The following is a 26,229-nucleotide window of genomic DNA, read 5'->3' on the forward strand; positions in this document are numbered from 1 at the left end:
AAGTTGTGGTTTGGGCTCCTAGTAGCTCCAGCCTTTAGCACCTCCTGCATCGCAGATTTCTGGCCTCCACTCCACGTGTGACCCGTGGGCCAGTTTCCAGTGCGATCGCTCGAGTCTCCTTCACAATCGCTAGCCAATTGGCTAGTAGGTCCCCACCAAGGCAACTCCTCTTCTGATTGGGCTTTCCTGGTTGCTCCAGATGTGGCCCGACTTACCCTCGCTGGGTGAGTCCCCCAGACCTTTCTGGTCTGCACCGACATCCGTTCTCTGATTCCAAGTGACTTGCCGTTGCCAAGGCTTGTTGGGTCCAATCTGGTCGCGACACCGCAGCACTTGACAGACTTCGTGGCACAGCTCGAATCCAGCTCCTGGTCATCATCGGCGCCTCCTGGACCTCACGGCTGAAGAGTCAAGACACCCGTCCACTAACCTGAAACACCCGACATCTGTGGGCATTGGTCTGTCGTGCCCTTGGTCACTGGTAAGTGACCCAGACTCTGTCCCCTCTGCTTTCAGATTCCTTCCATCCTAGATCTGGGCTTGGATCTCTCCGGATACTTCTCCTCTTCACGGGAGCAGCTACCATTGAAAACAGCGACACGACCCGACACCATTTGACACCTATGCACCCGGCTTCCCTGGGTGAGGTAACTCGAGTACTCCGGTGCTCCCGTGGGTGTTGGTCCTAGACACCTCTAAGTCCAAAATGGTTCGCTCTTAGATATCCTCTAAGTGTCCTTAAACTCTAAATTTCCAACCACGACTTTCCCCATAGAAGTTAACGGCGATTCACGGCTGGGTTCTCACACTGCACGCGTCCCCCGTGGGTCCCTTGTGTCACTACTTTTGTGGTTCCTTGTGGTCTAAGCACTTCTGCAGGCTCTAGGCCTTGTGTCTAGCTCAGTCGTGGTTCTTATACCACTTTATTGGTATATTGGTATATGGTATATCAGGCCAACTGATACAAGGTGCCCACTATAACTAGTGGACAGCATATATCAGGCCAACTTCTCAAACTCCAGACGTGCCCTGACTTACCCTCGCTGGGTGAGTCCCACAGACCTTGCTGGTCTGCACCGACGTCTTTCTTCTATTTCCATTGCCAAGGCTTGTTGGGTCCATTCTGGCCGCCGACACCGCACAGACTTCGTGGGACAGCTCGAATCCAGCTCCTGGTCGTCGTCGACGCCTCCTGGACCTCGTGGCTGAAGAGTCAAGACACCTGTCAACTCACCTGAAGCACCCGACATCTGTGGGCATTGGTCCATCCTGCCCTCGGTCACTGGCAAGTGACCCAGACTCTGTCCCCTCTGCTTTAATAATAATATTAATAATCCACATTTGTAAAGCGCAAACAATCACCCGAAAGGGTCTCTAGGCACTGGGGGCCGTCGGGAAGATTAAGCAAGCTATTGCCCAGAGTCACATGGTGCTGGGCTAATCTGCCTCCGGCGCCGGGGATCGAACCGTGATCCCCAGATTCCGGAGTCAGTCACCCTGGCCGTGGTGCCACACCTCTTCCTTTCTGGTTCCTTACATCCTAGATCCAGGCTTGGATCTCTTCGGACACTTCTCCTCTTCACGGCAGCAGCACTTCTTTGCCAGCTTCCATTGAAAACGACGCTGCGACCCGACACCAAAAGACACCTATGCACCCGGCTTCCCTGGGTGAGGTAACACGAGTACTCCGGTGCTCCCGTGGGTGTTGGCCCTAGACACCTATAAGTCCAAAAGGGTTTGCTTGTAGTCGTCCTCTAAGTGTCCCTAACTTGTAATTTTCCAACTGCGACTTTCCCCATAGAAGTCAACGGCGATTCGCGCCTGTGTTCTAACACTGCACGCGTCCCCCGTGGGTCCCCTACGTCACTACCTTGGGTGGTTTCTTGGGGCACAAGCCCTTCTAAAGGCTCTAGGCCTTTTGTCTAGTTCAGTCATGGTTCTTATACCACTTTATTGGTATATAGTTTGGTACGCCCCTAGGGCCCAAACGTGTATTTGTGCTTTTACTGTTGAATACTGACTTGTAACCTAAGTACTTCGAACTCCAGCCTCATAAAGAGACTAGAGGGGTGTGTTTTATCTTAAATACATATATTTTGAATATATACCTCGTGTGGTTGTCCATTCATTTGGTCATTCAGGAGATTATAGACTGGTAAAACAAGCTGCTTTACATTCCTTCAAGACTTAGCCTGAAGGCTGCTCTCCATAGCTACCACTAGGATAGCTTTCAATAAAGGTTGTCTTTAACCTATCACCATAAGGGGTTGTTTGGACTGGTACAGGGTGCCCACTTTAATTAGTGGACAGCATATACCAGGCCAACTTCTCACAGTGGTTGCACTCTTAGAGTGCCAGAAAGTCTGCACTGGGGGCACATTTGGTGTCCCCATGCATAGTCCAGCGCAAACCGGTTGCAGGAGCCATTTGCTCCTGCTCTGGCGCGAAACTGGACAAAGGACATGGGTGTAGCCACCCCTCTGTCCTACCCCTCCACTTTGAGGTTCCCCAGAGTTAGTCCAACCCTTTCCCTGGGTATAAAGTGGGAGACCTGACTACAGGACTTTGGATTTTACCTGGACTAAACTCTGCAAGCAGAAACCAAGTACTTTGATGGTCTACACTTCACTGGACGACAGAAGAATCTCCCTTGGAGTAAAGGAGTAACTCCCCTGCAGCAGTAGGCACCTAAACGCATCTGACCAGTTTGCATCTCCCGAGCTCCTGAGGACTCCAAAGATTTCTGCAACACAGGAGGTGGGTTCCCGAGCGTCTCTGAGGTCGATCTGCTCTCTCAGCCGTCCTGAGACCAGTATCCTTTGTGAGGACCGTGCAACCCAAAACCCTGTGCACCGTGTAGTTTTGCAGCAGCATATGCTTTTTGGCGATCCCTGAGGCTGTGCTTTGGACTATGTGTAGTCCCGATCCCGAGCAGTATTTCCACCGAAGATCTCTGGCCTCCACTCCACGAGTGCTCTGTGGGCTTGTGCTTTGTGGTTCCGCTCGAGGTCGCTTTGCGATCCCTGGTCCTTTTGCCTGTGGGTCCTAGCGAGGGTCACTTTGATTTTCCTTGGGCTTCCCTGGTTTCTCCAGATGTGCCCTGACTCCCGGTAGCTTGGAGAGTCTCCTGTACCTTGCTGGTCCTCACCGTAACCTGTTTCCTCTGCCCACGTGGGTTGCCTTTGTCAAAGCTTATTGGTGTTCAGGCTGGACACTGACCCCTCAGCACTCGACATCCTTTGTGGGACAGCTCACCTCCCGACTTTGGTCATCATCGACGTCTTCTGGTCCCTTTGGCTGCAGAGTCAAGCATCCTATCATCACACCTGAAGCACCTAACATCGGTGGGCATTCGTCTATCGAGCCCCTGGTCACCCTGAAGTGACCCAGACTCTGTCCCCTCTGCTTTCAGGTTCTTGTCACCTCGGATCCAGGCTTGGATTCCACCGGACACTTTTCATCTTCCCGGCAGCAGCTCTTCTTCACATCACGCCATTGAAAATGACGAGGGTTTCCAACACCACTTGACCCCTATGCACCCGGCTCCTCTGGGATAGGTAACACGGGTACCTCGGTACTCACAAGGGAGCTGGCCTTAGACCCTTCAATGTTCCAAAGGGTTTGCCTGAAGTCCTCTCCGAACTGTCCTTAAACTGTAATTTTCCAACCGCGACTTTCCCATAGAGTTGTACGGAGCTCGCGCCTGTGTTCCCACACTGCACCCGTCCTCCGTGGGTCCCCTGTGTCACTCCTTTGGGTGGTTCCTTGGGGTCCCAGCGATTCTACTTGCTCTAGGCACTGTGTCTAGTGAAGTCATTGTTCTTATACCATTTTTTTAGTATATGGTTCGGTCTCCCCCTGTAGCTTGCTGTGTATTGTGCTATTTACTGTCGTCTGTTGATTAAGTATTGTGTGCTTTGTGCTCTAATCTCATATAGAGATTAGTAGAGAGTGTTTAGTAATACATACATATATCTTATATAACACTTGTGTGGTTGGCCTTTCATTTGGTCACTCAGGAGGTTCTGATCTGGTAAACCAAGCTGCTTTACATTCCTTCAAGACTTAGCCTGAAGGCTGCTCTCCACAGCTACTACTAGGATAGCTTTCATAAAGGTTATCTTTAACCATTCACCATAAGGGTCCTTTGGACTGGTACAAGGTGCCCACTTTAATTAGTGGACAGCATATACCAGGCCAACTTCTCACAGTCTGGTCTCACTAGGCCTCTCTCGCCCTCTCCCACACCTGCTGCAGAGTCTGGTCTCGCCAGGCATCTGTCAAACCATCTGCAGAGTCTGGTCTCTCCAGGCCCCTCTTGGCCTCTCTCACACCGGCTGCAGAGTCAGGTCTCGCCATGCCTCTCTTGCCCTCTCTCACACCGGCTGCAGTGTCAGGTCTCTCCAGGCCTCTCTCGGCCTCTCTCACACCAGCTGCAGAGTCTGGTCTCACCAGGCCTCTCTTGCCCTCTTTCACCAGCTGCGAAATCTAGTCTCTCCTGGCCTCTCATGCCCTCTCACACCTACTGCAGTCTCTGGTCTCTCCAGGCCTCTCTTGCCCTTTCTCACACCGGCTGCAGTCTGGTCTCACCAGGTCTCTTTTGGCCTCTCTCACTCCTGCTACAGAGTCTGCTCTCAACAGGCCTCTCTTTCCCTCGCTCACAGCTGCTGCAGTCTGGTCTCACCAGGCCTCTCTCACACCTGCTGCAGAGTCTGGTCTCTCCAGGCCTCTCTCACACCGGCTGCTGAGTCAGGTCTCTCCAGGCCTCTCATACCCTCTCACACCTGCTGCAGTCTCTGGTCTCTCCAGGCCTCTCTTGCTCACTCTCACATTGGCTGCTGAGTCAGGTTTCACCAGGCCTCTCTTGCCCTCTCACACTTACTGCAGTCTCTGGTCTCTCCAGGCCTCTTTGACCCTCTCTCACACTGGCTGCAGAGTCGGGTCTCGCCAGGCCTCTCACACCGGCTGCTGAGTCTGGTCTCACCAGGCCTCTCTCGCCCTCTCACACCTGCTGCAGTCAGGTCTCGCCAGGCCTCTCTCACCCTCTAACACCGGCTGCAGAGACTAGTCTCACCAGACCTCTCTCACCCTCTCTCACACCGGCTGCAGAGTCAGGTCTCGCCAGGCCTCTCTTGCCCTCTCACACCTGCTGCTGAGTCTGGTCTCACCAGGCCTCTCTTGCCCTCTCACACCTGCTGCTGAGTCTGGTCTCACCAGGCCTCTCTTGCCCTCTCAAACCGGCTGCAGAGTCAGGTCTCGCCAGGCCTCTTTTGCCCTCTCATACTGGCTGCAGAGTCTGGTCTCACCAGGCATCTCTTGCCCTCTCACACCTGCTGCTGAGTCTGTTCTCACCAGGCCTCTCTTGGCCTCTAACACCGGCTGCAGAGTCTGGTCTCTCCAGGCCTCTATCGCCCTCTCTTACACCTGCTGCAGAGTCTGGTCTCTCCAGGCCTCTCTCATCCTCTCTCACACCGGCTGCAGAGTCAGGTCTCGCCAGGCCTCTCTCACCCTCTAACACCGGCTGCAGAGTCTGGTCTCTCCAGGCCACTCTCACCCTCTACCACCGGCTGCAGAGTCTGGTCTCTCCAGGCCACTCTCACCCTCTACCACCGGCTGCAGAGTCTGGTCTCTCCAGGCCTCTCTTTGCCTCTCTCAGACCTGCTGCAGAGTCTGGTCTCACCAGGCCTCTCTCAGCCTCTCCCACACCTGCTGCAGAGTCTGGTCTCTCCAGGCCTCTCTCACCCTCTCTCAAACAGGCTGCAGAGTCTGGTCTCACCAGGCCTCTCTCACCTTCTCTCACACCGGCTGCAGAGTCTGGCCTTTCCAGGCCTCTCTCACCCTCTCTCACACCGGCTGCAGATTCTGGTCTCTCCAGACCTCTCTCGCCCTCTCTCACCAGCTGCAGAGTCTGGTCTCACCAGGCCTCTCTCGCCCTCTCTCACACCTGCTGCAGAGTCTGGAGTCTCTCCAGGCATCTCTCACCCTCTAACACCGGCTGCAGAGTCTGGCCTTTCCAGGCCTCTCTCACCCTCTCTCACACCGGCTGCAGAGTCAGGTCTCTCCAGACCTCTCTCGCCCTCTCACACCTGCTGCAGAGTCTGGTCTCTCAAGGCCTCTCTCACCCTCTCTCACACCGGCTGCAGAGTCAGGTCTCTCCAGACCTCTCTCACCCTCTCAAACCGGCTGCAGAGTCAGGTCTCTCCAGACCTCTCTCGCCCTCTCACACCTGCTGCAGAGTCTGGTCTCTCAAGGCCTCTCTCACCCTCTCTCACACCGGCTGCAGAGTCAGGTCTCTCCAGACCTCTCTCACCCTCTCAAACCGGCTGCAGAGTCAGGTCTCTCCAGACCTCTCTCGCCCTCTCACACCTGCTGCAGAGTCTGGTCTCTCCAGGTCCCTCTTTGCCTCTCTCAGACCTGCTGCAGAGTCTGGTCTCTCCAGGCCTCTCTCACCCTCTCTCAAACCGGCTGCAGAGTCTGGTCTCACCAGGCCTCTCTCACCTTCTCTCACATCGGCTGCAGAGCCAGGTCTCACCAGGCCTCTCTTGCCCTATCTCATACCGGCTGCAGAGTCTGGTCTCTCCAGGCCTATCTCACCCTCTCTCAAACCGGCTGCAGAGTCTGGTCTCACCAGGCCTCTCTCACCTTCTCTCACATCGGCTGCAGAGCCAGGTCTCACCAGGCCTCTCTTGCCCTATCTCATACCGGCTGCAGAGTCTGGTCTCTCCAGGCCTCTCTTGCCCTCTCTCACCAGCTGCAGAGTCTGGTCTCACCAGGCCTCTCTTGCCCTCTCACACCTGCTGCTGAGTCTGGTCTCACCAGGCCTCTCTTGCCCTCTCACACCTGCTGCTGAGTCTGGTCTTACCAGGCCTCTCTCGCCCTCTCAAACCGTCTGCAGAGTCAGGTCTCGCCAGGCCTCTTTTGCCCTCTCTCATACTGGCTGCAGAGTCTGGTCTCACCAGGCATCTCTTGCCCTCTCACACCTGCTGCTGAGTCTGGTCTCACCAGGCCTCTCTCGCCCTCTCAAACTGGCTGCAGAGTCAGGTCTCACCAGGCCTATCTTGCCCTCTCACACCTTCTGCAGAGTCTGGTTATCACCAGGCCTCTCTCGACCTCTCACACCTGCTGCAGAGTCAGGTCTTGCGAAGCCTCTCTCACCCTCCCTCACACCGGCTGCAGAGTGTGGTCTCACCAGACCTCTCTTACCCTCTATCACACCTGCTGCAGTCTGGTCTCACCAGGCCTCTCTCACACCTGCTGCAGTCTGGTCTCCCCAGGCCTCTATCGCCCTCTCTCACACCGATGCAGAGTCTGGTCTCTCCAGGCCTCTCTCACCCTCTCCCACACCTGCTGCAGAGTCTGGTCTCTCCAGGCCTCTCTCACCCTCTAACACCGGCTGCAGAGTCAGGTCTCTCCAGACCTCTCTCGCCCTCTCACACCTGCTGCAGAGCCTGGTCTATCCAGGCCTCTCTTTGCCTCTCGCCTCTCTCATACCGGCTGCAGAGTCTGGTCTCTCCAGGCCTCTCTCACCCTCTCTCAAACCGGCTGCAGAGTCTGGTCTCACCAGGCCTCTCTCACCTTCTCTCACATCGGCTGCAGAGTCAGGTCTTGCCAGGTCTCTCTTGCCCTCTCTCATACCGGCTGCAGAGTCTGGTCTCTCCAGGCCTCTCTCGTCCTCTCACACCTGCTGCAGAGTCTGGTCTCTCCAGGCCTCTCTCGCCCTCTCTCAAACCGGCTGCAGAGTATGGTCTCACCAGGCCTCTCTCACCTTCTCTCACACCGGCTGCAGAGTCTGGTCTCTCCAGGCCTCTCTTGGCCTCTCTCACACCGGCTGCAGAGTCTGGTCTCTCCAGGCCTCTCTTGCCCTCTCACACCTGCTGTAGTCTCTGGTCTCTCTAGGCCTCTTTCACCCTCTCTAACAACGGCTGCAGAGTCGGGTCTCTCCAGCCCTCTCTTGCCCTCTCTCATACCGGCTGCAGTCAGGTCTCGCCAGGCCTCTCTTGCCCTCTCTCACACCGGCTGCAGAGTCTGGTCTCGCCAGGCCTCTCTTGCCCTCTCTCATACCGGCTGCAGAGTCTGGTCTCGCCAGGCCTCTCTTGCCCTCTCTCATACCGGCTGCAGTCAGGTCTCGCCAGGCCTCTCTTGCCCTCTCAAACCTGCTGCAGAGTCAGATCTCGCCAAGCCTCTCTCACCCACTAACACCGGCTGCAGAGTCTGGTCTCGCCAGGCCTCTCTTGCCCTCTCTCACACCTGCTGCAGTCAGGTCTCGCCAGGCCTCTCTTGCCCTCTCAAACCTGCTGCAGAGTCAGATCTCGCCAAGCCTCTCTCACCCACTAACACCGGCTGCAGAGTCTGGTCTCGCCAGGCCTCTCTTGCCCTCTCTCACACCTGCTGCAGTCAGGTCTCGCCAGGCCTCTCTTGCCCTCTCTCATACCGGCTGCAGAGTCTGGTCTCGCCAGGCCTCTCTTGCCCTCTCTCATACCGGCTGCAGAGTCAGGTCTCGCCATGCCTCTCTTGCCCTCTCTCACACTGGCTGCAGAGTCAGGTCTCGCCAGGCCTCTCTTGCACCTGCTGCAGTCTGGTCTCCCCAGGCCTCTCTCACACCTGCTGCAGTCTGGTCTCCCCAGGCCTCTATCGCCCTCTCTCACACCGATGCAGAGTCTGGTCTCTCCAGGCCTCTCTCACCCTCTCCCACACCTGCTGCAGAGTCTGGTCTCTCCAGGCCTCTCTCACCCTCTAACACCGGCTGCAGAGTCTGGTCTCTCCAGGCCTCTCTCACCCTCTAACACCGGCTGCAGAGTCAGGTCTCTCCAGACCTCTCTCGCCCTCTCACACCTGCTGCAGAGCCTGGTCTATCCAGGCCTCTCTTTGCCTCTCGCCTCTCTCATACCGGCTGCAGAGTCTGGTCTCTCCAGGCCTCTCTCACCCTCTCTCAAACCGGCTGCAGAGTCTGGTCTCACCAGGCCTCTCTCACCTTCTCTCACATCGGCTGCAGAGTCAGGTCTTGCCAGGTCTCTCTTGCCCTCTCTCATACCGGCTGCAGAGTCTGGTCTCTCCAGGCCTCTCTCGTCCTCTCACACCTGCTGCAGAGTCTGGTCTCTCCAGGCCTCTCTCGCCCTCTCTCAAACCGGCTGCAGAGTATGGTCTCACCAGGCCTCTCTCACCTTCTCTCACACCGGCTGCAGAGTCTGGTCTCTCCAGGCCTCTCTTGGCCTCTCTCACACCGGCTGCAGAGTCTGGTCTCTCCAGGCCTCTCTTGCCCTCTCACACCTGCTGTAGTCTCTGGTCTCTCTAGGCCTCTTTCACCCTCTCTAACAACGGCTGCAGAGTCGGGTCTCTCCAGCCCTCTCTTGCCCTCTCTCATACCGGCTGCAGTCAGGTCTCGCCAGGCCTCTCTTGCCCTCTCTCACACCGGCTGCAGAGTCTGGTCTCGCCAGGCCTCTCTTGCCCTCTCTCATACCGGCTGCAGAGTCTGGTCTCGCCAGGCCTCTCTTGCCCTCTCTCATACCGGCTGCAGTCAGGTCTCGCCAGGCCTCTCTTGCCCTCTCAAACCTGCTGCAGAGTCAGATCTCGCCAAGCCTCTCTCACCCACTAACACCGGCTGCAGAGTCTGGTCTCGCCAGGCCTCTCTTGCCCTCTCTCACACCTGCTGCAGTCAGGTCTCGCCAGGCCTCTCTTGCCCTCTCAAACCTGCTGCAGAGTCAGATCTCGCCAAGCCTCTCTCACCCACTAACACCGGCTGCAGAGTCTGGTCTCGCCAGGCCTCTCTTGCCCTCTCTCACACCTGCTGCAGTCAGGTCTCGCCAGGCCTCTCTTGCCCTCTCTCATACCGGCTGCAGAGTCTGGTCTCGCCAGGCCTCTCTTGCCCTCTCTCATACCGGCTGCAGAGTCAGGTCTCGCCATGCCTCTCTTGCCCTCTCTCACACTGGCTGCAGAGTCAGGTCTCGCCAGGCCTCTCTTGCTCGGTCTCATACCGGCTGCAGAGTCTGGTCTCTCCAGGCCTCTCTGGCCGTCTCACACCTTCTGCAGAGTCTGGTTATTACCAGGCCTCTCTCGCCCTCTCACACCTGCTGCAGAGTCTGGTCTCACCAGACCTCTCTTACCCTCTATCACACCTGCTGCAGTCTGGTCTCACCAGGCCTCTCTCATACCTACTGCAGTCTGGTCTCCCCAGGCCTCTCTCACACCTGCTGCAGTCTGGTCTCCCCAGGCCTCTCTCACCCTCTCTCACACCTGCTGCAGAGTCTGGTCTCACCAGGCCTCTCTCGCTCTCTCTCACACCAGCTGCAGAGTCTGGTGTCACCAGGCCTCTCTTGCCCTCTCTCATACCGGCTGCAGAGTCTGGTCTCGCCAGGCCTCTCTTGCCCTCTCTCACACCTGCTGCAGAGTCTGACCTCTCTCACCTGCGGCAGAGTCTGGTCAGCCAGGCCTCTCTTGGCTTCTGTCTCACTAGCAGCAAATCATGTCTCTCACTGACTGCAGAGCCTGGTGTTAAATTTAGAACACAACATGTCCAGGAGCCTAAAGTCCAACTAGTGTTTAATGCAAACTAGCAGTCAGCAACACAAAAGATCAAAGATAATTGGCATTTCAACTAACCAAGGCTCCCATTAGGAAGGGTTAGTTGTAACCTAGAGCTAAATTCATATAAATTAACCTAGAATAAACACAATTGCTCTCATTATCATTACCAGTCAGTGCAGTGTGACTACATGGCAGAAATGTGCGCTCTCAGCAAAAACTCATCTACTGTGCAGGTGTCAGGATCTCCACCTCAAGGAAGCACAGATATCATTCACGGATGCAATACTAGCTCCATCCTTCTCACAAAACCCCACCAGCCTGGCACGGTTTGAAAATGAGGTTACACTCAGTGGGAAATGCTCAAAGGTCAGCACTGAGCTCAGAGGCTTCCAGGCCTCTAGTGCCATGAATGTTTGCCTCCATTTTCAATGCCACAGGAAGCTTCAAGCTAATAAATGGTTGATACATTCAGGATTACATATGTTGTTTCTAACACAGCACTTCAGAAGCAATATATAAGTCTGGTACCGACAGATCTTAAGTGTGTTTTCACACTGGTCTCACCACACCTCACGTTTTTACACAGGCTGCCGCGCCTGGTCAATCTGGGCCCATGTCACACTGATGGCAGTCTGTCTAAGCCCGCCTCCGGTCACACTAGTTGAACAGCCTGGTCTATCTTGGTTATACTCCAGTCACACCAGCTGCAAAGCCAGGCCCCCTAGCTCTCTTCTGTTACACTGGCTGCAGAGCCAGGCCCCCCTGGCTCTCTCTCCTGACCCACTGGCTGCCAAGCCAGGCCTCCCTGGGTCTCTCTTCTGACCCACTGGCTGCAGAGCCGGGCCTCCCTGGGTCTCTCTCCAGACCCACTAACTGCCGAGCCGGGTCTCCCTGGGTCTCTCTCCTGATCCACTGGCTGCAGAGCCGGGCCTTCCTGGCTCTCTCCTGACCCATTGGGTGAAGGCCGGGCCTTCCTGGGTCTCTCTCCTGACCCACTGGCTGCCGAGCCGGGCCTCCCTGGGTCTCTCTCCCGACCTACTGGCTGCCGAGCCGGGCCTCCCTGGGTCTCTCTCCTGACCCACTGGCTGCAGCCTGACCCACTGGCTGCCAAGCCAGGCCTCCCTGGGTCTCTCTCCTGACCCACTGGCTGCAGCCTGACTCACTGGCTGCCGAGCCGGGCCTCCCTGGTTCTCTCGCCTGACCCACTGGCTGCCGAGCCGGGTCTCCATGGGTCTCTCTCCTGTCCCACTGGCTGCAGAGCCAGGCACACCTGGCTCTCTCTCCTGACCCACTGGCTGCCGAGCCGGGCCTCCCTGGGTCTCTCTCCTGACCCACTGGCTGCCGAGCCGGGCCTCCCTGGGTCTCTCTCCTGACCCACTGGCTGCCGAGCCAGGCCTCCCTGGGTCTCTCTCCTGACCCACTGGCTGCAGCCTGACTCACTGGCTGCCTAGCCGGGCCTCCCTGGGTCTCTCTCCTGACCCATTGGGTGCAGAGCCAGGTCTCCCTGGGTCTCTCCTTCCACACCAGCTGCACATCCAGGCCTCTGGTTCTCTCCAGGCACATCAGCTGCAGAGCCAGGCATGCCTTTCCCAACCCACTGGCTCGCCCCAGTCAAAATGGCTGCATAGCCACGCCTCGCTGGGTCTCTCCTAACCCACTGGCTGAAGAGCCAGGCTTCCCTGGCTCTATCTCCTGACCCACTGGCTGCAGAGCCAGGCCACCCTGGCTCTCTCTCCTGACCCACTGGCTGCCGAGCCGGGCCTCCCTGGGTCTCTCTCCTGACTCACTGGCTGCCGAGCCGGGCCTCCCTGGGTCTCTCTCCTGACCCACTGGGTGCAGACCCAGGTCTCCCTGGGTCTCTCCTTCCACACCAGCTGCACATCCAGGCCTCTGGCTCTCTCCAGGCACATCAGCTGCAGAGCCAGGCCTCCCTTTCCCAACCCACTGGCTCGCCCCAGTCAAAATGGCTGCATAGCCAGGCCTCGCTGGATCTCTCCTAACCCACTGACTGAAGAGCCAGGCTTCCCTGGGTCTCTCTCCTGACCCACTGGCTGCAGAACCAGGCCCCCCTGGCTCTCTCTCCTGACCCACTGGCTGCAGAGCAAGGCCTCTATGGGTCTCTCTCCTGACCCACTGGCTACCAAGCCGGGCCTCCCTGGGTCTCTCTCCTGACCCACTGGCCGCAGAGCCAGGCCTCCCTGGGTCTCTCTCCTGACCCACTGGCTGTCGAGCCGGGCCTCCCTGGGTCTTTCCTTCCACACCAGCTGCACATCCAGGCCTCTGGCTCTCTCCAGGCACAGCAGCTGCAGAGCCAGGCCTCCCTTTCCCAACCCACTGGCTCACCCCAGTCAAAATGGCTGCAGAGCCAGGCCTCGCTGGGTCTCTCCTGACCCACTGGCTGCAGAGCCAGGCTTCCCTGGGTCTCTCTCCTGACCCACTGGCTGCAGAGCCAGGCCTCTATGGGTCTCTCTCCTGACCCACTGGGTGCAGAGCCAGGCCTCTATGGGTCTCTCCTGACCCACTGACTGCAGAGCCATGCCCCCCTGGCTCTCTCTCCTGACCCACTGGCTGCCGAGCCGGGCCTCCCTGGGTCTCTCTCCTGACCCACTGGCTGCCGAGCCAGGCCTCCCTGGGTCTCTCTCCTGACCCACTGGCTGCAGCCTGACTCACTGGCTGCCGAGCCGGGCCTCCCTGGGTCTCTCTCCTGACCCATTGGGTGCAGAGCCAGGTCTCCCTGGGTCTCTCCTTCCACACCAGCTGCACATCCAGGCCTCTGGTTCTCTCCAGGCACATCAGCTGCAGAGCCAGGCATGCCTTTCCCAACCCACTGGCTCGCCCCAGTCAAAATGGCTGCATAGCCACGCCTCGCTGGGTCTCTCCTAACCCACTGGCTGAAGAGCCAGGCTTCCCTGGCTCTCTCTCCTGACCCACTGGCTGCAGAGCCAGGCCACCCTACTCTCTCTCCTGACCCACTGGCTGCCGAGCCGGGCCTCCCTGGGTCTCTCTCCTAACCCACTGGCTGCAGAGCCAGGCCTCCCTGGGTCTCTCTCCTGACCCACTGGCTGCCGAGCCGGGCCTCCCTGGGTCTCTCTCCTGACTTACTGGCTGCCGAGCCGGGCCTCCCTGGGTCTCTCTCCTGACCCACTGGGTGCAGACCCAGGTCTCCCTGGGTCTCTCCTTCCACACCAGCTGCACATCCAGGCCTCTGGCTCTCTCCAGGCACATCAGCTGCAGAGCCAGGCCTCCCTTTCCCAACCCACTGGCTCGCCCCAGTCAAAATGGCTGCATAGCCAGGCCTCGCTGGGTCTCTCCTAACCCACTGGCTGAAGAGCCAGGCTTCCCTGGGTCTCTCTCCTGACCCACTGGCTGCAGAACCAGCCCCCCCTGGCTCTCTCTCCTGACCCACTGGCTGCAGAGCCAGGCCTCTATGGGTCTCTCTCCTGACCCACTGGCTACCAAGCCGGGCCTCCCTCGGTCTCTCTCCTGACCCACTGGCCGCAGAGCCAGGCCTCTATGGGTCTCTCTCCTGACCCACTGGCTGCAGAGCCAGGCCTCCCTGGGTCTCTCTCCTGACCCACTGGCTGCCGAGCCGGGCCTCCCTGGGTCTCTCCTTCCACACCAGCTGCACATCCAGGCCTCTGGCTCTCTCCAGGCACAGCAGCTGCAGAGCCAGGCCTCCCTTTCCCAACCCACTGGCTCACCCCAGTCAAAATGGCTGCAGAGCCAGGCCTCGCTGGGTCTCTCCTAACCCACTGGCTGCAGAGCCAGGCTTCCCTGGGTCTCTCTCCTGACCCACTGGCTGCAGAGCCAGGCCTCTATGGGTCTCTCTCCTGGCCCACTGGCTGCAGAGCCAGGCCTCTAGGGGTCTCTCTCCTGGCCCATTGGGTGCAGAGCTAGGCCTCCCTGGGTCTCTCTCCTGACCCACTGGCTGCAGAGCCAGGCCTCCCTGGGTCTGTCTCCTGACCCACTGGCTGCCGAGCCGGGCCTCCCTGGCTCTCTCCTGACCCATTGGCTGCAGAGCCAGGCCTCTATGGGTCTCTCTCCTGACCCATTGGGTGCGGAGCCGGGCCTCCCTGGGTCTCTCTCCTAACCCACTGGCTGCTGAGCCGGGTCCCCCTGGGTCTCTCTCCTGACCCACTGGCTGCAGAGGCAGGCCTCTATGGGTCTCTCTCCTGACCCATTGGGTGCAGAGCCAGGCCTACTTGGGTCTCTCTCCTGACCCACTGGCTGCAGAGCCCGGCCCCCCTGGGCCTCTCTCCTGACCCACTGGGTGCAGAGCCAGGCCTCTACGGGTCTCTCCTGACCCACTGACTGCAGAGCCATGCCCCCCTGGCTCTCTCTCCTGACCCACTGGCTGCCGAGCCAGGCCTCCCTGGGTCTCTCTCCTGACCCACTGGCTGCAGAGCCAGGCCTCCCTGGGTCTCTCTCCTAACCCACAGGGTGCAGAGCCAGGCCTCTATGGGTCTCTCCTGCCCCATTGACTGCAGAGCCATGCCCCCCTGGCTCTCTCTCCTGACCCACTGGCTGCCGAGCCGGGCCTACCTGGGTCTCTCTCCTAACCCACTGGGTGCAGAGCCAGGCCTCTATGGCTCTCTCCTGACCCACTGACTGCAGAGCCATGCCCCCCTGGCTCTCTCTCCTGACCCACTGGCTGCCGAGCCGGGCCTCCCTGGGTCTCTCTCCTGACCCACTGGCTGCAGAGCCAGGCCTCCCTGGGTCTCTCTCCTGACCCACTGGCTGCAGAGCCAGGCCCCCCTGGCTCTCTCTCCTGACCCACTGGCTGCCGAGCCAGGCTTCCCTGGCTCTCTCTCCTGACCCACTGGCTGCAGAGCCAGGCCACCCTACTCTCTCTCCTGACCCACTGGCTGCCGAGCCGGGCCTCCCTGGGTCTCTCTCCTAACCCACTGGCTGCAGCGCCAGGCCTCCCTGGGTCTCTCTCCTGACCCACTGGCTGCCGAGCCGGGCCTCCCTGGGTCTCTCTCCTGACTTACTGGCTGCCGAGCCGGGCCTCCCTGGGTCTCTCTCCTGACCCACTGGGTGCAGACCCAGGTCTCCCTGGGTCTCTCCTTCCACACCAGCTGCACATCCAGGCCTCTGGCTCTCTCCAGGCACATCAGCTGCAGAGCCAGGCCTCCCTTTCCCAACCCACTGGCTCGCCCCAGTCAAAATGGCTGCAGAGCCAGGCCTCTATGGGTCTCTCTCCTGACCCACTGGCTACCAAGCCGGGCCTCCCTCGGTCTCTCTCCTGACCCACTGGCCGCAGAGCCAGGCCTCTATGGGTCTCTCTCCTGACCCACTGGCTGCAGAGCCAGGCCTCCCTGGGTCTCTCTCCTGACCCACTGGCTGCCGAGCCGGGCCTCCCTGGGTCTCTCCTTCCACACCAGCTGCACATCCAGGCCTCTGGCTCTCTCCAGGCACAGCAGCTGCAGAGCCAGGCCTCCCTTTCCCAACCCACTGGCTCACCCCAGTCAAAATGGCTGCAGAGCCAGGCCTCGCTGGGTCTCTCCTAACCCACTGGCTGCAGAGCCAGGCTTCCCTGGGTCTCTCTCCTGACCCACTGGCTGCAGAGCCAGGCCTCTATGGGTCTCTCTCCTGGCCCACTGGCTGCAGAGCCAGGCCTCTAGGGGTCTCTCTCCTGGCCCATTGGGTGCAGAGCTAGGCCTCCCTGGGTCTCTCTCCTGACCCACTGGCTGCAGAGCCAGGCCTCCCTGGGTCTGTCTCCTGACCCACTGGCTGCCGAGCCGGGCCTCCCTGGCTCTCTCCTGACCCATTGGCTGCAGAGCCAGGCCTCTATGGGTCTCTCTCCTGACCCATTGGGTGCGGAGCCGGGCCTCCCTGGGTCTCTCTCCTAACCCACTGGCTGCTGAGCCGGGTCCCCCTGGGTCTCTCTCCTGACCCACTGGCTGCAGAGGCAGGCCTCTATGGGTCTCTCTCCTGACCCATTGGGTGCAGAGCCAGGCCTACTTGGGTCTCTCTCCTGACCCACTGGCTGCAGAGCCCGGCCCCCCTGGGCCTCTCTCCTGACCCACTGGGTGCAGAGCCAGGCCTCTACGGGTCTCTCCTGACCCACTGACTGCAGAGCCATGCCCCCCTGGCTCTCTCTCCTGACCCACTGGCTGCCGAGCCAGGCCTCCCTGGGTCTCTCTCCTGACCCACTGGCTGCAGAGCCAGGCCTCCCTGGGTCTCTCTCCTAACCCACAGGGTGCAGAGCCAGGCCTCTATGGGTCTCTCCTGACCCACTGACTGCAGAGCCATGCCCCCCTGGCTCTCTCTCCTGACCCACTGGCTGCCGAGCCGGGCCTACCTGGGTCTCTCTCCTAACCCACTGGGTGCAGAGCCAGGCCTCTATGGCTCTCTCCTGACCCACTGACTGCAGAGCCATGCCCCCCTGGCTCTCTCTCCTGACCCACTGGCTGCCGAGCCGGGCCTCCCTGGGTCTCTCTCCTGACCCACTGGCTGCAGAGCCAGGCCTCCCTGGGTCTCTCTCCTGACCCACTGGCTGCAGAGCCAGGCCCCCCTGGCTCTCTCTCCTGACCCACTGGCTGCCGAGCCAGGCCTCTATGGGTCTCTCTCCTGACCCACTGGGTGCCGAGCCGGGCCTCCCTGGGTCTCTCTCCTGACCCACTGGGTGCAGAGCCAGGCCTCCCGGGCTCTCTCCCATCACACTGGCTCTCCCCTGTCACAATGACTTAAGAGCCAGGCCTCTCTAGGTCTCTTTCCTGACACATCAGGTGCTGAGGCAGGCCTCCCTCTCCTGTCTCACTTTCGCCCCTCTCACACCAGGTGCAGAGCCAGGCCTCCCTGGCTCTCTCCTGTCTCACTCTCACCCCTCTCACACCAGGTGCAGAGCCTGGCCTCCCTGGCTCTCTCCTGTCATGCTGTCTGCGGAGCCAGGCCTCCCTGGCTCTCTCCTGTCTCACTCTCACCCCTCTCACACCAGGTGCAGAGCCTGGCCTCCCTGGCTCTCTCCTGTCATGCTGTCTGCGGAGCCAGGCCTCCCTGGCTCTCTTCTGTCTCACTCTCACCCCTCTCACACCAGGTGCAGAGCCTGGCCTCCCTGGCTCTCTCCTGTCTCACTGTCTGCGGAGCCAGGCCTCCCTGGCTCTCTTCTGTCTCACTCTCACCCCTCTCACACCAGGTGCAGAGCCTGGCCTCCCTGGCTCTCTCCTGTCACGCTGTCTGCGGAGCCAGGCCTCCCAGGCTCTCTCCCATTGCACTGGCTCTCTCCTGTCACAATGACTTAAGAGCCAGGCCTCCCCGGCTCTCTCCTGTCTCACTGTCTGCGGAGCCAGGCCTCTCAGGGTCTTGTCACGTGTTCTGTAGGGGCCCACTGTAGTTTTCCCTGTGTTAGCCTAATTGTGCACAACACAGTCCACAAGCTTTGCACACGTTACTACATTGTGCCATATTATATTTTCACACAGAAACTGCAGTTGTTTTCTCGTTCTGTTCTTTCCTGGGATTTAGTCTGAACGGCAGACAAGGTCAAACACCAATGTCCCTTGTTATTTTGTTCTGGTCAGGCACTCACTCCCAGACACAACACGCAAATGCAGCTGTTTATATACATGTGATCCTTCTCATATAGATTTGCACAGCAATGTGCACACACACACACACAGACACATATTTCCTGAGAAACTATCAAGGTTGTATCTGATATGTAGACCATTAATTCTGCTGCTAAACCCAGTGATCTTTCCTGTATAATCAGTTTGCTTCTGCAGAAGGGAAGAGGGGTTAGGCTATTCTGTCTTATAATAATATGACAGGGATTTTCATAATTTACGGTTTATTGCCAATGCAGTTGTTTTCTGATTGTGGCATGTATACTGCATTCTAGAGTACGCTAGTTTAAATAAACATTTCAAACTTCCTTCCTGTCTCTTTCGTATTGTGGATGAGCCCAAGTGTGTGATCGAAAGTGAGTGCCCTGTCACCGCGATCCCTGAGAGGGTCAGGGGTGTTATGTTCTGGGGGTGTCAATTCAGTTGCTCCTCTGTGAGTGAGTAGGAGGGCAAGTGAGACACTATAACTACGGACTCAGGCTCATGGTACTCAGGTTGTATAGTGACTAAATCCCTGTCTACTAATGTTCTATGGTCCCAACAAAGGGGACAATTTACAAGCCCCTTGCGCCGCCGGTGCGTCACTTTTTGCTGCCCTTTATTAACAAGGACAGGAAAAGCCACCCTGCATGGCTTTTCCTGTCCTTGTAAATATGGCCCCTTTAACCCCTTGCGTGCGCATGACGGAACCACGCCGTCATGAGCCACGGGCGGCGTGTGCTCATGACGGCATGGTTCCGCCATGCTGCGGCCGCTCCTCCCACGCGGCACTGATTCCCCGCCTCTGCGGGCGAAATAGAGAGTGGGCGGAGTCGTGACGGAACCACGCCGTCATGAGCACAGCTCGCCTGTGACTCATGACGGCGTGGTTCCGTCACGAGCATGGCGGCGCTGCGGCGGAATTCGCGCCGCAGCGAAGGGGTTAAACGCAGCTCTTTGCGTGAAAGGGGTGTTCCATGGGTGTTGCTGTGGGTGTTTCTACGCAACACCCATGGAACCTGACATATTTCCAGATTTACGAGAAATTTTAAATCTAGAAATGTGTCTGAATGCTACGACTCCCTAGGGGACTTAGGGAGGCGCAATGAGAAGAAATTTATTAATTTCTCCTCATTTCATCCTCTGTCTATGTGCGCCGCATTCTGCAGCACACATAGAATGAGGAGATCACCTCTGGTGATTGCTTATGTACAGGAAGGTGTCACTTCTTGCACATAAACAATCATTAAATAAATGACTTTTTGTACGTTCTATATGTGCTAATGCAGCACACATATAAGTTGAAAAACGCCATTTCAAATTGTTAATGTGCAGGAAGGGAATCCTTCCTGCACAGAAACAATCATCCCCGTGACGCAGTATTCATTGCACCATTTTGCAAGGGTGCCTGTGTAGGCACATGGCAGCCCATTGTCCACCAGCGCAAGGGAGAGCACAGGAATGTGACATGTTGTTGTAAATATGTTGCATCTCTGTGCTTTGAAAGTGCTGCAGCGTGGCGCAGGCAAAAGGCATGCAGTGCCATCCTACAGCACTTTCTTGTAAATGAGTCCCATACTTCTGTTCCTGAGCAGGATCCCTGCAACAGTCTCTCTCTTGACACACTAGCTACAAATCCAGGCCTCCCTAGCTCTCTCCTTTCACACTGACTGCAGCGCTAGGTCTCTTTGGCTCTCTCCGCTCACACTGGCTTTCTTCTCTCACACTGACTCTCTCCTCTCACACCGACTCTCTCCTCTCACACTGGGTAGATATCCAGGCCTCTCTGGCTCTCTTCTCTCACACTGACTCTCTCCTCTCACACTGACTCTCTCCTTTCACACTGACTGCAGCGCTAGGTCTCTTTGGCTCTCTCCGATCACACTGGCTCTCTCCTCTCACACTGACTCTCTCCTCTCTCAAAGGGTAGATATCCAGGCCTCTCTGGCTCTCTTCTCTCACACTGGCTCTCTCCTCTCACACTGACTCTCTCCTCTCTCAAAGGGTAGATATCCAGGCCTCTCTGGCTCTCTTCTCTCACACTGGCTCTCTCCTCTCACACTGACTCTCTCCTCTCACACTGGGTAGATATCCAGGCCTCTCTGTCTCTCTTCTCTCACACTGGCTCTCTCCTCTCACACTGACTCTCTCCTCTCACACTAGGTAGATATCCAGGCCTCCTTGGCTCGCTTCTCTCACACTGGCTGCAGAGCCAGGCCTCCTTGGCTCGCTCCTCGCACACTGGCTGCAGAGCCAGACCTCCCTGGCTCTCTCCTCTCACACTAGATGGAGAGCCAGGCCTCTCTGGCTCTCTCTGGTCACATTGGCTCACTTCTCTCACACTGGCTGCAGAGGCAGGCCGCCTTGGCTCGCTCCTCGCACACTGGCTGCAGAGTCAGGCCTCCTTGGCTCGCTTCTCTCACACTGGCTGCAGAGCCAGGTCTCCTTGGCTCGCTCCTCGCACACTGGCTGCAGAGTCAGGCCTCCTTGGCTCGCTTCTCTCACACTGGCTGCAGAGTCAGGCCTCCTTGGCTCGCTTCTCTCACACTGGCTGCAGAGCCAGGCATCCTTGGCTCGCTCCTCGCACACTGGCTGCAGAGTCAGGCCTCCTTGGCTCGCTTCTCTCACACTGGCTGCAGAGTCAGGCCTCCTTGGCTCGCTTCTCTCATACTGGCTGCAGAGTCAGGCCTTCTTGGCTCGCTTCTCTCACACTGGCTGCAGAGCCAGGCCTCCTTGGCCCGCTCCTCTTACACTGGCTGCAGAGCCAGGCCTCCTTGGCTCTCTCCTCGCACACTGGCTGCAGAGCCAAGCCTCTTTGGCTCGCTCCTCTCACACTGGCTGCAGAGCCAGGCCTCCTTGGCTCGCTCCTCTCACACTGGCTGCAGAGCCAGGCCTCCTTGGCTCTCTCCTCGCACACTGGCTGCAGAGTCAGGCCTCCTTGGCTCGCTTCTCTCACACTGGCTGCAGAGCCAGGCCTCCTTGGCTCTCTCCTCGCACACTGGCTGCAGAGTCAGGCCTCCTTGGCTCGCTTCTCTCACACTGGCTGCAGAGCCAGGCCTCCTTGGCTCTCTCCTCGCACACTGGCTGCAGAGTCAGGCCTCCTTGGCTCGCTTCTCTCACACTGGCTGCAGAGCCAGGCCTCTCTGGCTCTCTTCTCTCACACTGGTTGGAGAGCCAGGCCTCTCTGGCTCTCTCTGGTCACATTGGCTCGCTCCTCTCACAATGGTTGCAGAGCCATGTCTCTCTGGCTCTCTCCTCTCACACTGACTGCAGCGTCAGGCCTCCTTGGCTTGCTCTTCTTACACTGGATGCAGAGCCAGGCCTCCTTGGCCCGCTCCTCTTACACTGGCTGCAGAGCCAGGCCTCTCTGGCCTGCTCCTCTTACACTGGCTGCAGAGTCAGGCCTCTCTGGCTCTCTCCACTCACACTGGCTGCAGAGTCAGGCCACCTTGGCTCGCTCCTCTTACACTGGCTGCAGAGCCAGGCCTCTCTGGCCCGCTCCTCTTACACTGGCTGCAGAGACAGGCCTCGCTGGCTCTCTCCTCGCACACTGGCTGCAGAGTCAGGCCTCTCTGGCTCTCTTCTCTCACACTGGTTGGAGAGCCAGGCCTCTCTGGCTCTCTTCTCTCACACTGGCTGCAGAGCCAGGCCTCTCTGGCTCTCTCCACTCACACTGGCTGCAGAGTCAGGCCTCTCTAGCTCTCTTCTCTCACACTGGTTGGAGAGCCAGGCCTCTCTGGCTCTCTCTGGTCATATTGGCTCTCTCCTCTCACACTGGCTGCAGAGCCAGGCCTCTCTGTTTCTCTCTAGTCACATTGGTTCCCTCCTCTCACAGTGTCTGCAGACCCAGACCTCCCTGGCTCTTTTCTCTCACACTGGCTGCAGAGCCAGGCCTCTCTCCTCTCACACTGGCTCTCTCCTGTCACACTGGCTGCAGAGTCAGGCCTCCTTGGCTCGCTTCTCTCCCACTGGCTGCAGAGCCAGGCCTCCTTGGCTCTCTCCTCGCACACTGGCTGCAGAGTCAGGCCTCCTTGGCTCGCTTCTCTCACACTGGCTGCAGAGCCAGGCCTCTCTGGCTCTCTTCTCTCACACTGGTTGGAGAGCCAGGCCTCTCTGGCTCTCTCTGGTCACATTGGCTCGCTCCTCTCACACTGGCTGCAGAGTCAGGCCTCCTTGGCTCGCTTCTCTCACACTGGCTGCAGAGCCAGGCCTCTCTGGCTCTCTTCTCTCACACTGGTTGGAGAGCCAGGTCTCTCTGGCTCTCTCTGGTCACATTGGCTCTCTCCTCTCACACTGGCTGCAGAGCCAGGCCTCCTTGGCTCGCTCCTCTCACAATGGTTGCAGAGCCATGTCTCTCTGGCTCTCTCCTCTCACACTGACTGCAGAGTCAGGCCTCCTTGGCCCGCTCCTCTTATACTGGCTGCAGAGCCAGGCCTCCTTGGCCCGCTCCTCTTACACTGGCTGCAGAGCCAGGCCTCCTTGGCTCTCTCCTCGCACACTGGCTGCAGAGCCAGGCCTCCTTGGCTCTCTCCTCGCACACTGGCTGCAGAGCCAGGCCTCCTTGGCTCTCTCCTCGCACACTGGCTGCAGAGTCAGGCCTCCGTGGCCCGCTCCTCTTACACTGGCTGCAGAGCCAGGCCTCCTTGGCTCTCTCCTCGCACACTGGCTGCAGAGTCAGGCCTACTTGGCTCGCTTCTCTCACACTGGCTGCAGAGCCAGGCCTCCTTGGCTCTCTCCTCGCACACTGGCTGCAGAGTCAGGCCTCCTTGGCTCGCTTCTCTCACACTGGCTGCAGAGCCAGGCCTCCTTGGCTTGCTCCTCGCACACTGGCTGCAGAGTCAGGCCTCCTTGGCTCTCTCCTCGCACACTGGCTGCAGAGCCAGGCCGCTTTGGCTCGCTCCTCTCACACTGGCTGCAGAGCCAGGCCTCCTTGGCTCTCTCCTCGCACACTGGCTGCAGAGCCAGGCCTCCTTGGCTCTCTCCTCGCACACTGGCTGCAGAGCCAGGCCTCCTTGGCTCTCTCCTCGCACACTGGCTGCAGAGCCAGGCCTCCTTGGCCCGCTCCTCTCACACTGGCTGCAGAGCCAGGCCTCTTTGGCTCACTCCTCTTACACTGGCTGCAGAGCCAGGCCTCCTTGGCTCTCTCCTTGCACACTGGCTGCAGAGCCAGGCCTCCTTGGCTCTCTCCTCGCACACAGGCTGCAGAGCCAGGCCTCCTTGGCTCTCTCCTCGCACACTGGCTGCAGAGTCAGGCCTCCGTGGCCCGCTCCTCTTACACTGGCTGCAGAGCCAGGCCTCCTTGGCTCTCTCCTCGCACACTGGCTGCAGAGTCAGGCCTCCTTGGCTCGCTTCTCTCACACTGGCTGCAGAGCCAGGCCTCCTTGGCTTGCTCCTCGCACACTGGCTGCAGAGCCAGGCCGCCTTGGCTCGCTCCTCTCACACTGGCTGCAGAGCCAGGCCTCCTTGGCTCTCTCCTCGCACACTGGCTGCAGAGCCAGGCCTCCTTGGCTCTCTCCTCGCACACTGGCTGCAGAGCCAGGCCTCCTTGGCCCACTCCTCTTCCACTGGCTGCAGAGCCAGGCCTCCTTGGCTTGCTCCTCGCACACTGGCTGCAGAGCCAGGCCTCCCTTGCCCGCTCCTCTCACACTGGCTGCAGAGCCAGGCCTCTTTGGCTCACTCCTCTCACACTAGCTGCAGAGCCAGGCCTCTCTGGCTCTCTCTGGTCACATTGGCTCACTTCTCTCACACTGGCTGCAGAGGCAGGCCGCCTTGGCTCGCTCCTCTCACACTGGCTGCAGAGCCAGGCCTCCTTGGCTCTCTCCTCGCACACTGGTTGGAGAGCCAGGCCTCTCTGGCTCTCTCTGGTCATATTGGCTCTCTCCTCTCACACTGGCTGCAGAGCCAGGCCTCTCTGTTTCTCTCTAGTCACATTGGTTCCCTCCTCTCACAGTGTCTGCAGACCCAGACCTCCCTGGCTCTTTTCTCTCACACTGGCTGCAGAGCCAGGCCTCTCTCCTCTCACACTGGCTCTCTCCTGTCACACTGGCTGCAGAGTCAGGCCTCCTTGGCTCGCTTCTCTCCCACTGGCTGCAGAGCCAGGCCTCCTTGGCTCTCTCCTCGCACACTGGCTGCAGAGTCAGGCCTCCTTGGCTCGCTTCTCTCACACTGGCTGCAGAGCCAGGCCTCTCTGGCTCTCTTCTCTCACACTGGTTGGAGAGCCAGGCCTCTCTGGCTCTCTCTGGTCACATTGGCTCGCTCCTCTCACACTGGCTGCAGAGTCAGGCCTCCTTGGCTCGCTTCTCTCACACTGGCTGCAGAGCCAGGCCTCTCTGGCTCTCTTCTCTCACACTGGTTGGAGAGCCAGGCCTCTCTGGCTCTCTCTGGTCACATTGGCTCTCTCCTCTCACACTGGCTGCAGAGCCAGGCCTCCTTGGCTCGCTCCTCTCACAATGGTTGCAGAGCCATGTCTCTCTGGCTCTCTCCTCTCACACTGGCTGCAGAGTCAGGCCTCCTTGGCCCGCTCCTCTTATACTGGCTGCAGAGCCAGGCCTCCTTGGCCCGCTCCTCTTACACTGGCTGCAGAGCCAGGCCTCCTTGGCTCTCTCCTCGCACACTGGCTGCAGAGCCAGGCCTCCTTGGCTCTCTCCTCGCACACTGGCTGCAGAGCCAGGCCTCCTTGGCTCTCTCCTCGCACACTGGCTGCAGAGTCAGGCCTCCGTGGCCCGCTCCTCTTACACTGGCTGCAGAGCCAGGCCTCCTTGGCTCTCTCCTCGCACACTGGCTGCAGAGTCAGGCCTACTTGGCTCGCTTCTCTCACACTGGCTGCAGAGCCAGGCCTCCTTGGCTCTCTCCTCGCACACTGGCTGCAGAGTCAGGCCTCCTTGGCTCGCTTCTCTCACACTGGCTGCAGAGCCAGGCCTCCTTGGCTTGCTCCTCGCACACTGGCTGCAGAGTCAGGCCTCCTTGGCTCTCTCCTCGCACACTGGCTGCAGAGCCAGGCCGCCTTGGCTCGCTCCTCTCACACTGGCTGCAGAGCCAGGCCTCCTTGGCTCTCTCCTCGCACACTGGCTGCAGAGCCAGGCCTCCTTGGCTCTCTCCTCGCACACTGGCTGCAGAGCCAGGCCTCCTTGGCTCTCTCCTCGCACACTGGCTGCAGAGCCAGGCCTCCTTGGCCCGCTCCTCTCACACTGGCTGCAGAGCCAGGCCTCTTTGGCTCACTCCTCTTACACTGGCTGCAGAGCCAGGCCTCCTTGGCTCTCTCCTTGCACACTGGCTGCAGAGCCAGGCCTCCTTGGCTCTCTCCTTGCACACTGGCTGCAGAGTCAGGCCTCCGTGGCCCGCTCCTCTTACACTGGCTGCAGAGCCAGGCCTCCTTGGCTCTCTCCTCGCACACTGGCTGCAGAGTCAGGCCTCCTTGGCTCGCTTCTCTCACACTGGCTGCAGAGCCAGGCCTCCTTGGCTTGCTCCTCGCACACTGGCTGCAGAGCCAGGCCGCCTTGGCTCGCTCCTCTCACACTGGCTGCAGAGCCAGGCCTCCTTGGCTCTCTCCTCGCACACTGGCTGCAGAGCCAGGCCTCCTTGGCTCTCTCCTCGCACACTGGCTGCAGAGCCAGGCCTCCTTGGCCCACTCCTCTTCCACTGGCTGCAGAGCCAGGCCTCCTTGGCTTGCTCCTCGCACACTGGCTGCAGAGCCAGGCCTCCTTGGCCCGCTCCTCTCACACTGGCTGCAGAGCCAGGCCTCTTTGGCTCACTCCTCTCACACTAGCTGCAGAGCCAGGCCTCTCTGGCTCTCTCTGGTCACATTGGCTCACTTCTCTCACACTGGCTGCAGAGGCAGGCCGCCTTGGCTCGCTCCTCTCACACTGGCTGCAGAGCCAGGCCTCCTTGGCTCTCTCCTCGCACACTGGCTGCAGGCCAGGCCTCCTTGGCTCGCTCCTCTCACACTGGCTGCAGAGCCAGGCCTCCTTGGCTCTCTCCTCGCACACTGGCTGCAGAGCCAGGCCTCTCTGGCTCTCTCCTGTCAAAATGACTGCATAGCCTGTCCTCCATGGCTCTCTCCTGTCACACTGGCTGGAGAGCTAGGCCTCTGTCTCTCTCCTGTCACACTGGCTCTCTCCTGTCACACTGGTGTGTCCCTGTCACACTGGCTACAGAGCCAGGC

At 59.3% G+C, this 26,229-nt stretch overlaps 1 protein-coding gene across 1 annotated transcript in view; it reads left to right on the forward strand.

The window, feature by feature from the left end:
- FIBCD1 (fibrinogen C domain containing 1) overlaps positions 1-26,229 on the forward strand; it is an 820,840-nt gene that overhangs the window by 758,564 nt on the left and 36,047 nt on the right. The gene's annotated exons all lie outside the window — the stretch shown is intronic.

The sequence above is a fragment of the Triturus cristatus genome, chromosome 1_2, assembly GCF_964204655.1.
Source record: "Triturus cristatus chromosome 1_2, aTriCri1.1, whole genome shotgun sequence".
In the NCBI taxonomy this organism is placed as follows: domain Eukaryota; kingdom Metazoa; phylum Chordata; class Amphibia; order Caudata; family Salamandridae; genus Triturus; species Triturus cristatus.